Source organism: Pocillopora verrucosa, chromosome 5 (assembly GCF_036669915.1).
Source record: "Pocillopora verrucosa isolate sample1 chromosome 5, ASM3666991v2, whole genome shotgun sequence".
In the NCBI taxonomy this organism is placed as follows: Eukaryota; Metazoa; Cnidaria; class Anthozoa; order Scleractinia; family Pocilloporidae; genus Pocillopora; species Pocillopora verrucosa.
The window spans coordinates 9,521,895-9,535,442 of NC_089316.1; the positions used below are offsets into that span (position 1 = coordinate 9,521,895).

Below are 13,548 nucleotides of genomic sequence, written 5' to 3' on the forward strand. Positions count from 1 at the left end.
TGCAGGGCTACCTGATATTTTTCTTGAACTGATAAACCTGACGTGCTTATGTGTGAATGACAACAGACTGTCCTCTCTGCCTGAAGGTATGAGAAGCTTGAAAGGACTTCAAGAACTGGACTTGAGAAATAACCAACTGAAGAGGCTTGATGTGGTTAGAGAACTGCCTAAACTTAGAAAACTATTAGTTGAAGGAAATCCGCTCACACGAGAGGAGATCAGAAGTCTTTTTAAGCTTGTGGATAGGACTACAAGAAAGATCTTCGTAGACATTGCAGGTAGTGTTACATGTCAATATGGCAATAAAGCCTTTGCATACTCGAGTACAATGTTACCTTGGAGTAAGGATTGTGTGTATCTAGCACTGTGGTGATTTTTATCTTAATTTAGAGTTTCTGAAGGAATTTGTATGTAAAGATTAGAGCTTTAATTAGGTCAAGCCTGTCTTTCCGTCGTCGCGAAGAGATCCAAATTGGCGAATACAGTCGACTCCCGTTATTGCGCACACCCTCGTGGGGGGAGGACTCGAGAGAAAAAACTGTTTTGTCTCGAAACATATGAAATAATATGTAACTACGCAAAAATAAAGTTTCTTCATGACCTCACGAACCCGAAAAAGATCCCGCCGCAAGCAGGAAATTCTCTTGTTCGCACCCAATTTAAGAGTAGTGTCTTTCTTTTCCTCTATGATAATGTTCCATCATATTATGTGTTAGGATTTTGGACGAAGTGTCCGCTATAGCAAGAGAAAAAACAAGTGAAATGTCGCGCTGTGGGGCATGAAATTGTCCGCATTTCTGTAAAAGCGAGACTCCGTAATAACGGGAGTATATTTCTTTCTGCGTTTCGCAGGGGGGCACTGCCTCTTGTCTGCAATGGCGGGGTGTCCGTCATGGCGAGGTGTCCGCACAGCGAGAGTCGACTGTACACTTTAAAATGTAACCTTCACTAACTCTTTTATTGGCAATGATTACCGATTGATGCTAATTTGTAGCGTTTTAAGCTTCGTCTGATAAACCCTTTGTTATTTCAAGAGAATTTGTGGGAGTGGTTAATAAAAATTTGCCAACCAATCCTTCTGGCTCTAGACTCTCGGGGTGAGCACTTGAAGAGGGCGTATCCGTCTCAAGCAGGCGGATTTAGTGCCGTGTTCGTGTACTGTACAACTTTAAAAACCTTTCTCCAGGCATTTCAAGCCAAAAATGGTGCAAAAGAACCTCGCTTGAAGGCTGAGTGTGAAAGAAAAATGGAAAATACAAACCCTATTTTACGACAAGAAAATATTGAGGTTTTACATGACAGATTTTCCTGAAATTATGAAAAAATTCATTTTCTTTTCTACCGAAAACATTTAATCTTGTGAAGGTTGATATGACTTTCATGGAAGTTAATTTTAGTAACGTGCTCCTAGTATTACATTTGTCACCTTTCACAAGGTCGTGATGTTCTACAATATGCAATTAGTGCAATACTAAATTTTCCTTTTCCTTCACTTGTAGCGGTAGCTCCTCCCGAAATTTTGGCGCAAGGACATTCCGCAAGACTGGTTTATGAAGAGGCCCTTAGAGATGGATTTGTGAATGTGTACCGTGGTCGCATAGTATTGGTTGGCCAGGATCGTGCCGGTAAAACAAGATTAAAGAAGACTCTCTTGGATCTGCCATTTGAGTGAACAACTCAAGTTTGTCTGAATATTTGGAATATAAAACGGGTATAGCGGAATTGTTAGCGACAGAAAGGTATCGCATGATTGTTCGTGATGAGAAGGAAGAACGCAGAAAAGAATTGCACACAAAACATGTTTTCGCCGATCAGGTCCGTTCACTATGTTTTTACTTTGAAAACCGACTTTTTATGAAAATTCACACATAAAATACTCAATTCAGTGTTTTGACATTACGAGATAGATCGACACCGACTGTGTAAATGGGGATGCATCAACCATGTAATTTCTAACGCAATTTGGTATCCACAGTATTGATATTTCGTCTATTTCAAATTGTTAGGTTTCCGTGTACGAGGATTCAGCCACTAAGCTTACAGATAGATCCCGACCATTAAGCGAAGTTCATGAAGGAGATAATAAAAGCGCAAAGTCCAAAATGGTCATCAACGCCACCGTATTTCCTAATGCCGTTGAAAAACGGGCTGATGAACTCCTAAAGAACATGATCGTTGAAGGTGTGGATGCTAATAGTGCATACATCGAGAAAGGATCCACGATAACCGCAGATGTGTGGGATTTTGCGGGTCAACATGTGTACTATGCTGCTCACCCGGTATTTCTTTCGTCAAGAGCTGTGTACATCGTAGTTCACAACCTTAACAAGCCACTGAATGCCCGCGCTCAGCCATGTGTCAGACAGGGAACTCAGGACGTACCTTTGGAGAACCCGAAAAATGAGACTAACCTGGAGAATTTGCTGTCGTGGCTCGTGACAATTCATAATATGAGACCAACTGAAGAAGAAATGGTTAAAACGCCTAACGTGCTTCCCTTTCTCCGACCTCCAGTGTTTATTGTCGGCACCCATGCTGACAAGCCATATGAAGATACTAAGAATGTTACATCCAAGATAATTCGTGAGATTTCTAGTAAGGACTATGGACAACATGTCATTCGACCATTCTTCTACATTGATAACACTCAAGGAAACAAATAACTCGCACGGAAATTCTGGAATTTCTTTAAACTTCAAAGAAATCGTCAAGCAGGTAAATAGTGTGTTTCGTTTCAACATGATGTGTTAATGAAGTTGGGTTTACTTTGATCTCTATCGCGAACAGACAAACTCATCACCACCTGGCACCTTGTTAGTAATTTTTTTTAGTATATTTTCTCTATTTTCTTTTATTCCTTTTTTTTATTAACCTGGATTGCATATGTAAATACCATAGCGAATGCTTTCGCTGACCAAATTATCTTCAACTAGTAAAATTTATAATACATTGCAAAGAAGTGACTCAAAGTGCTGCAGCAGAAATTGACCTTTCCGAATACGAAACAAGGGATCTTTGTCTTAGTTGCTATCAAACTCGTATCGAAAGTCCAAGGAGAAATCTGGGCTCCTCCCTGGCTTCTCTCAACAGCACTAATTGTTTCCCACAATTTATAATTGAAAGGTCAAGAAGGAGACAATGATGGCACTATTGCCGAGGGAATTCATGCTCTTCGAGCGAGAATCCTGGAAGTACTTCGACAGGAACCTTATATGGGAGAGAAGATACCAATGAGGTGAAGTATGATGTACAATGATATAAGAACAAGAGATTTTCAGCTCATTTTTTTTTCCAACAGCAGCTGTATTGAAACGTACGAGTGGCTTTCACAGCCGGTTTCGCTACTTGTCGAGTTCGCTAGGTTCGAGTTCGTTACATGTTCGCTACTTACATGCCAAATTCGCTACTTCATCCTACCATTCTATGCTCACACTATGAGCATAATTTACCAATTCTCGCAAACGATTTACGAGAACTTTTGCGGCTAATACTTGAAGAAAATTCTTTCAAGTTCAAAGGAAGATTAATCATACAAACACATGGCATCGTCATGGGAACTAACATACCAGTAGCTTTATCTGCTATTTTAATGCAGACCTAGAAAAACGACTGTTAATGGCTAGCCCCTCTAACCTTTGGTGTGGAACAGATTTATTGATGAAATTTTTTCTCTGTGGGACATTTCTATGAAAGAAACTTACAATTTTGTTGACTTCGCCAATTCGTTCCACCCCACAGTCGGGTTTATTGTGAAACGTGAACTCGCAACAATTAAAAAAATCAACAAGGCGGGTAAAAGCAAACTAGAAGGCAATTTGCATATGACCACTTTAACTGACTCCTAAAAATGTCAATCACACAGTTGGGAGTATAAATTACAGATATTGCTTATTGTTATCTGATGTATACCTTTTTGTAAGTTATGACTGATTATATATTTTTTTTCATATTTCTGGATGGTTTAACTTCGAAAAGGTCATTGAAGCTTTGGTAGCTGAGAATGTATACCACTCAAATACTGTCCATCTTCAAACCTATGCCAAGGATGTATGTTTTATAGAAGACGATGAACAGTTTCACACCATGTTGAATTTCTATCACGACTTAGGAATAATTGTGAAACATCGCAGTATAGTCATTCTGAAGGCGCAGTGGTTAATCAGTCTATTCAAGAAGCTTATAACCATCCCAGCATTCAAAAAAGCGGAAGGAAAAAATAATCTACTATGCATCGAGATGATTACAGATAGCAGGACTTGTTACCTTCCTCCCATTTGCGCTCTACGGAAAAAATGTTAATTTGATTGTCTGTTTTTTTGTTCGTTTTTTCACGTTGTTGGCACCTTTTACGACATTTTGAGTTTTCTCTATAACTTTCATGTGTCTTCCCCTCTCCCCCATTTCAATATTGCCTGATATTGACAAAATGGTCCCTAATATAATGCGACACTGTTTGGGAGGGTGGGGAGGTGAGGGGGGCATTCAACTAATAAGGGATAAATTACAAGAATTTTTTAATCATGTTGAGTGGACGTATGCTGTCCACCTACTAAGAGATGGCGAGCCAACTACTTTGCCCACTCACTGTACCCTTAGTAATGAGGAAAGGGGAGATGTTTTTGGTCCACTGCAAAATAAATAGGACATTTTTAAAGAACAATTGTTAAATTGAACTTACTTTTAATAAAGAATTCGTGGTTTCAGGATCCTGTGCATTCCAAGTACTGGCGAGAACTCGAGAGAAGTGGTGTCCTTAAGATGGAGCTTGTTGATCACGTTTTCTCCCCTCTTATTAAGCAAGGCGTTAACAAGGAATACATCTTGGACATGATGGAGCAGTTCTGTTTGATTGCCAAATACTCACCATCTCCGGCTGACGTTCAGTACTTTGTACCATGTCAACTGAGGTCCTCGCCTGAAGAGCTTTGTAAATTTGATCCATCATCTACGGATCCTTGTCCTTTGTATCTTCATTTCCAAGATGGCTTTGTCCCGCATGGTCTTTTTACCCGCCTTGTTTCAAAATCGGTTGCTTGGTGTGGTACAAGTGGATCATCACAGCCTCCAAAACTCTACCAGAATGGTGCATGGTTCGTTCTTGAAGGACGCGTCATTAATGATATGATTATGATTTGCAAGAAGAAGTTCATAAAAATCCTCTTGAGACAAAGAGGGAGAAATGAAGCAGTTCCACCGTCAAATTCAACTTTGGCAGAGGTTGCTAGAAGTGTACGGTTATTTATAGAGAGCAGTTTAGAAAAAATGTCACAGGAGTTCCCATACTTGAGCAGGATGCAGCATGAATTTTGTGTTGAATGCCCCTACTGTCAGCAAGGAGGTCGCAAGTGCACAAACCACAACCAATTGTCCTGTACAGAAGAAGACTGCTTACACCTGCTCGAATTAAGACAAGGTCAGGATTTGATCTGTATGGAAAGCATGTCTGATAAAGTACTTACAGTTCCTTGAGCCAGGTATGAAGCATTCTTGGTATATCTTCGTAAGTAGTTACGGAAACTAATTAAGAAGAGATTATGATAGCAGATATGATAACATTGTGCGATGGCAGTCGGATGAATCCGAATACCCAATTTAGGAAATATTTGTACAGACTGAGATATGATAGTGTCACAGATCCTAAAGCAATCCAGCAATAGAAATACTGTATGAAGTTGTATGTTTTACAATTGCGTAATTAACTTTTTTTGGGTGATTCAAAAATTGTGTATGAACGCATTCAACCAGTTCCTTTCCTTCTGTCTGGTTTATACTTTCGTGAAGGGAAACAAGAAGATAAGTTTTCTTTAACAAAAGTACGTTTTTTCAGTTAAAACGATTTTTATATACCGTATATGGAAAATGACATACTTTTCCTTTATAATGATGTTTCGATGTCATCATCCAAAAGGATTTGGCTCCGTCAGTGACAAGAACCTCACAAGTTGCATCAGTACGAGGTCATCCAGCAGAGTGCAACAAAACTTTGAAAGTTACTCTTCTGGCCAGTGAGTGGAATTCATCAAGGGGGGGTTTGTCCACCATCAACAGACACCTTGCCATCCTTATGGCCAAACGTAGCGACGTGGAAGTCATTCTCTTGGTCCCACAATTTGCTTGTTCTGAAGAAGAGAAGAGAGCTGCAGAAAGTCACAAGATTGTCATCAAAGAAGCAGAGAGACGTCCAGGCCATGACCCTCTTGACTGGTTGAGCTTCCCTCCGAAAGACCTGATAATTGACGTGGTCCTGGGTCATGGAGCCAAGTTAGGTAAGCAAGCCCAAATCATTAGGAAGTACCATAATTGCCAGTGGGTACAAGTAGTGCATACTGCGGGTGAAGATCTCGGAATGTTCAAAAACTATCCGAGAGCCATTGCCAGAGGAGAAGAGAAGACTACAGCCGAAGTAGATTTGTGTAAATTGGCAAATCTAGTTGTAGCGGTAGGACCGAAGTTGACGGAGGCCTACTCTGCCTATCTTCGCTCGTGTGAGGAGCAGCAAGATATCATGTCGTTCACTCCTGGAACATTCAAAGAGTTTTCTACCCTGAATCATGCTTCACTTGACTCTGTAAAGTTTAGGGTGTTGACCTTTGGTCGTGGTGACCCTGAGGACTTCGATCTTAAGGGGTATGATATCGCTGTTAAAGCAATAGCTGAACTGAAAGACCACTCCTACCATCTGATCTTTGTGGGTGCACCTGATGGCAAACAGGAGGAAATTGCGAAAGATTTGTTGCAGAATGGTATTTCTAAACGTCAGCTGACAGTGAGAAAGTTTTTGCAAGGCAAGGAGAAATTGAAAGATTGTTTTCGTGAAGTTGATCTCTGTATCATGCCATCCCGGACGGAAGGGTTCGGCTTAACCGCGTTGGAATCCTTGTCAGCTGGTCTTCCCATTCTTGTAAGTGGAAACTCGGGTTTCGGAGACGCACTGCGCATTGTACCATTCGGCTCATCTTTTGTGGTCGATTCTGAGGACCCCAAAGTGTGGGCTGAGGCAATTGATGGTGTCCGAAAGAATAACAGATCACAGCGTCTTAAAGAGATTGAACAACTGAGGACATCTTATGAAAAGCAGTTCAGCTGGGAGAAACAATGTGACCTTCTTGTTGATAAGATGTGGGACAAAGTTTATGGCACAGGTATGTTGATGATTTTTATATTTCTTTCCGTAGACTCGTCTTTGGTTGTGGTATTCCAAATTTATTCTGTCATTTATGTGAATATATCTTGTACCTTGAAATAGGTTTCTAAAACATAGTATGAAAGAGATTTTGTGGAACAAGGTCAGGTTAACATTTATCTGCTCCGGTTATTCCCAAGCAATTGTTGCTTTCCTTGCAAAAAAAAAAAAAAACGTTGCAATGTAGAATGTTAACTAGCAAGTCTAGGACATTACCCGCGACTTTTTATTCCGATACTGTTTCTCGTACTCGAATCAGAAGACAGTGTTTGGTTGAGCTAAAAGAAGAGCCTGTTCCTGTCAGTGAAGATTTTGGATCAATATGTGTTCTCATGAAATATTTTCCCGCACATGGTCCTGCAAACAAGGAAAGATCTCGTTCATTTGAGGGTAGTGCCCTCCATAAAAAAACGAAATCTGAGTACCCGATTGGATGAGTTTCCCTCTCAGTCATGATTTGGGCGGATATTTCTTCTCTAGCAGTGAGCTTGGCGCCGAGCCAGATCATATACAAGTTTCACGCAGCTTGCAATGGCTATACCGGAAGAGTTCCCAGTGGGTTAAAAAAATATCCACGTTAAACTGAAACTTCGTTCTTTAATGTGATTTTTTTTTTCTGTCATAACTGAAACCTTCTTTTCCAGTTACATTGTATGATTCGCAGAAATAAACCTGAAATTATTTTGGTTCTAGGGATGCTTGAGCGAACCCTCCAGAATCTTCAGCAGATGCAACTCTATGCAAGCACTGTCAACAACAGCATTACCTTGACAGAGGAGTTAACGACGATTGAATCAGAAAAGGGCTTTAGAATTTCTGACAATCAGGGGTCAGGAAATTGCATGTTCCTTGCCTTGTCAGAACAACTAGAAACCGTCAAAGGAGACAGTCTTTAGTTTAGTACCTCAGGGAAAACCCAAAACTGGTGAGTTGCTGTAATCCTCATAAGTAAAAGCAAATAGAGGTTGATCCGAAGTTTCGGCCACTGTGTCCAGTTATCTCTCCGTTACATGAAGTGCTACTCGTCCTTGCTGGGACAGAAGTCCCTTTCACACCAGACATCTTCAAGCATTTTTTCAGGTTGGCCTAACAATTTTTCCACAAATTTAACTCCACTCGTGGAGAGAGGCACTTTGACAGTGAGGTGTCTTCTCTTAGAACTCGATAATACAGTCACCCTATAACCCTACATAGGATTGTGTCGAAAGCTCTTAGCGTGGATTTCAGTGCCTTAAACGGTAGGCAACGTAGTCTCAGTCCAAATTCTCATCTAATTCAAATGGACTTTCTGGCAGAGTGTGTTGTACTTAGTTATGTAAGTCGCACGCTTAGAAAAATGTTCCTTCAGAATCAATTCAGAATCAATGAGCTACCGTCGGTTTCACCGGCTCTGAATAAGGTGAACATTATTTTTGAAGTCTTTCTTACGAGTCTAAAAGATATTCTTCTTAAACAGAATGTTTTGGTTTTCTCTATTTGTCGACTTAGTTTATATTTTACTCGCATAGTGGCGTTTGGTTAAATTCTCGTTTCTTAGAGGTGTGATGGTACCAATAAACGGCTTAATGTTTAATTGCAACAGGTTCATGGCGAGTCTGTATGTAACCGAATGGGTCAGCGGTCATATTGAGACGCAACTGCTGCTTTCTATTTAGATTCTTGTGGTGGGACACTTACATGATGTTGGTCAAGCTTTTGCTGTTTGCCCACGGCGTTGAAAGCGTTAAAAGCTATCACTGAAGTCTCCACTGTAAAGAAGTTGTTTACTCTGGAGATTTCCTTGAATTGTGCTCGGCCCTGTTCAAAAGCTATTTGGAATTCAAGTATTAATTGCTGTCTCTTCTTACAGGCGGATCGAACAGATCTGTGTCACTTTGTCCATGGCCACGAAACATGGGCTGATTACCTAACATATATGGAACAAGATGGCGCTTGGGGTGATCACCTCATTCTCTGTGCAGCGGTAAATTGCTTCAAAACGTGCATTCATGTGGTCAGCAGTCTACAAGATGATGTAGTCATCAGGCCTCATTGTCCTGTTGAGGAAAGCAAGCCACTAGTACTGGGACATATTCATGAGGTACACTATGTCAGTCTTCAACCCATACAAGGTAAAAAGGGAAAAGCAAACGTCACGTGCCTCTCAAGTTGAAAAAAATGATGAAGATCAATTAATATCCGTAATGAAATTCGAAAACCTTATGTTTCCTATGTAAAGCAAGAGGTGCGTCGAAGGGTTAACCCTCAAACTGTTATCTCCACTTAAATCACTACAATGGTTTGTTAGTTGATTTTTATCAGAGATAGCTGTGAGAATGAACTAAGCTTTCCACTTCCCTGCTGGAAAAACACACCAGTGTCTTTAGTGACTTGAAATGTATCATTGCTGTCGTTTCACGGGTCGTGCTTAATCATAAAATAGGCTACAAACTACACCTTCATATTTTGTTTTCTTCCTTTTTTTTTTGTCTTGGTTTTTTGAAATTATGGCTGTTTTTCTTGGAGTAATATTTCATAGTCTTGCTTCTCACCATTGTGGTTGGGTTATATTCAGGACCTTGCTTCTCATGTCGGCTTAGTTTGTTGTTGATCCGCGGCTTTTCCCTCCGCGTTTTTCTTCAGGGTCTTCTTGTTTTTATTCTCATTAAATCAACATTCCGAATTCCAATCACTACGAGGAGAACCATTTCCTGGGAAATATGAATTTTTGTTCATTAATTTTGTTTTGTTTTCTTGTCGCATTTTCAGATTAAAATAAAGTTTTTCGGCAGCTATGGCTACAGACCAGGAAAAAATTCACGAAGAAACAGAACGCAACCAGAAAAAATTGCGAAATTTCAGGAATTTCTCTCACGAAACTCTGTTCTTAGCCGAAGGAGTATATTTCTTACATTAAATATAGCTTTTAAGAGGTTGCAGGTTTTTTCGGTTTGGATGAGCTTTCGTGGTTTGATTGATATTTTTATATAGAGTAATTCATAGCTGAGTGTAAAAAGTAATCCCGCACTGCTTTGATTTTCATTATTTCGGTCTGTGATTGGTCTAGAAACACGCACAATGTGCGAAACAAATCATACGCCAAACGAAAAAAAAAATCGTGACCGGTCGTTTGGCCCCAATTTCAATAGTTTGCCTGTATTTCCTTTAAAACTTCATTGACTAATAACGATGCGAAACTTCATTATTATTGGCTGTTGTAATTACTTTGATTTTTGGTTTACACCAGCCAATCAAAAATTACTCCGAAAAGCCATAAATTATTAATTGTAAATTTTTAATTGCAATATTTGCTCCTCTCATTGGAATGATAGCAAAAGTTGTTTCGCGAATTTCTGTTCAACGATTATGGAACAGCACTCATAGAGGATATTCTTATGTGTTATTGGTGCCATTGTACTTTGGTGCCGCCGTTGTGTGTTCACTTTTTAAGCTGAACTTGACGGTTTGCTCTTAATTGTAGTGCTTGAAGTAATTCACAGAATTTATTTGTTATTTATCGTTTACCTTTATTACATATTAAAAGGGGAACAAAGCTAATTTGCTTAGATAATACGTGGGAAATATAAATTAGGAAAATAAAAAGGCGAGGAAGTGTGAAGAAGCCAAGAAGGCTTATAGGTGAGGTTCCCTCTTGAAATTAGAGTTTAAGTCAAACTAGAATGTAGAACGTAATTTAACAAGTGTAAAGTACGAATTACGGAAGCCGTGGAACGCAGTATACCATGGTGGTTGTCGATCACTTTTGCTATCAGCCTTGGAAAAGAACCTTAGCGCCCCGGGGAAGCTTTCGAACTCCTCACCGTGAGAGACTTAAGGCAGGTAATGCCATCATGAGTATGATGTTTGAGTCTGCTGCCATAATACTCTGTTGACGGCTTGTTATTATTTACTCAATTGATTTACTTATAAAGTGATTACTTTTCAAATTAGCCAATGTATTTTGCCATTTAGACCTTAGTTCCACTGGTGATTGAGTGGTTTTCCAAAGTGTGTATCTTGCGATTGAAACACGTTATCAGTTATGGCTGTTTGGCGAAGGCAGTGGAAGAGACATGTCTTCTTGGCATTTTTAAATGCGATTCCACTAGCTCTGTGGTCCAGTGGTAACCATTTAGATGCCATATATTATCAGTTTAGCGAGGATCTGCCACCCATATCAAATCTTCCCTGCAAAATCCTCTTTTCTTGAAATCGGAGATGTTTGACAACCGACTTCGAGACTGAATAGAAAGCTGCTAAGTATCCAACGTATACTTTTAGTTAGATCCATTACAGGATTTTAGTAAAACTTTTCGATCATTAATTCATTCCTTATCAACAAAAAACTTAATCAACATTTGTCTTCATATTCATGTGTAAAGACACTGTCCTATATGATAAAAAAGATTAATAGACTATGAAATATAGTAAAATAAAAAGATTAGGACATAGAAAGATTTTCCTTTTGTTGTCTGTTTTCTCCTACATTGTATTTTCCTTTCTCGACCATGAAACGCCCATAGAAGGAAATTTTCGGGGAATACTAAGTTCAAATTGGCTGAAACTTTAACAAAACTGAAACGGGAGTGTTTGGTTATATTTTCGGAGATAAATCAGATGTTCCTTGGAGGTGTTTTAACTATTTGATTAAGTGGTGTCTTTTAACTCCTTTCCAGGTAATAAGCGTCCGGAATGTGCTTGTGTGTTGAAACATATCATCTTGTTGGGCGGTATTTGAATCATACTTCTGTGGAAATGAAACATGAGAGCGGTCTTTACTCTTGAGCAGTTATTCGACCTATACTCTTCAGTGTTAGGTAATATTTCTTCTTTCAGGTGCTAAAATTCAAGAGCTGTACTGGATTTTTAAAGTCTTCGTCTTAACAAGAAAATGGACATACCAATTTTTTAAATGTTTTTACGCTGCAAGATTGTCATGAGCTTGTTTACGGTAACAACTTTCAAACATGGCTAACACTCGTGCAGTGCAGTTTCTTGTTTAAAGTCAAAACATAAAAGGAATTATTAAAGATATATCTAAACTAGCGTCTCTGTCAAAAATTCATACAAATCATAATATCAGAGCGATTGCGATCTCGATGTTGTCCGACGCGCACCTTCCATCGCGGCACATGGTGGCAATCTCCGGCCACCGCTGTGAAGCAAACCTCAGAAATTACAATGGCGCCTGTTACATGAGCTAATGCACCAAAAGTCGCCGTCTTAGACAAGACAACTAGGGCATTGGCTTTTTCTTGAACCTGTCATGGGTTAGGGCGGTATATCCCTCTTCTAGACAAGAGCGAAAATGTTGACTAACATCTTCAAATAACCTTTGAAATAAGAAAGATGGTTAGTTTTGAGTACGGCGAAGCGATTCAGAGAGAGGTTTTCCGTCTCGTCTCGTTCTTATTCTCATATGGCGCTTTCGACATTGCTTATCGTAGCTGTATGCAAGACGTGTGTCAACCACGGTCCTTATAATGGCGTAACTCATCGTGGGGTCTCTGTGGCCCAGTGGTAGGGCATCGGAGAGAGAAATCAAAAGGTTTGACATTCGATTCCTCATGGGGACTCTTGATTTTTTACTTTTGTCCAACGCTCGAGACAAGACGATTAAATATCTTCTCCACAACCATTCAAATGTAGCTTACCTACTTTTTGTCTCACCTTTTTTCAGTTGTATGTCTTAGGACTACTGCAGCTCGATTCACAGTGTGGCCGGTCACTCAGTCAATAACAAGTAACTCAGCGCGCATGTAATTTTCATTTTTCCTTCGTCATTGAGTTACCTTTTTTATTACCTTTGCTTTCTTTTTATCACGCTCTCTTGCAAAGGGAATAACATACAATTATTCATTTACTTACGCAATTTTAAATTTAGGCATTAAATACTTGTTTATTTATTGCGGAGATCTTCTGATTTTGATGATATCAGTGTTTCGATAGCGCTATTTCAGAGTTTCAAAGTAATTTCCTTGTCAGATAGTACTTTGGAAAGACAAGAAGATGGTCAAAATATTGCCAACAGTGATAAGGTGTTTTGACACGGACATAAAAAAAGCAGCAATTAAGGTGGCTTGCATTAAACCACTCCTAATTTTCTTAATTAGACGGTGACCAAAGAGAAAAGAGATCGTAGAAAAACTGATGTGATTTCATCAGCAGCTTTCTTTATTTGTCAACTTTGGTTAGTTTTCGGCTTAGACGAGATTTACAAACTTTAATGAGTTCATCTGTTACAAAACTAGAAAAGCAACCTTATCGCATATTCTTTGTTCTTTCTTCCCTCTCTTGCATTCCTTGATTTCTATCCTATGCTTGACACTTTGCGAGAGGGAAAAAGGGAAATACAACAAGAACCATGAATAACTACTTCAAGTGTG

The 13,548-nt window shown here is 39.5% G+C and overlaps 1 pseudogene; it reads left to right on the plus strand.

The window, feature by feature from the left end:
- The first annotated feature begins 225 nt into the window (after positions 1-225).
- Positions 226-11,486, plus strand: LOC136276847 (uncharacterized; annotated as a pseudogene).
- The last annotated feature ends 2,062 nt before the right edge of the window (positions 11,487-13,548 follow it).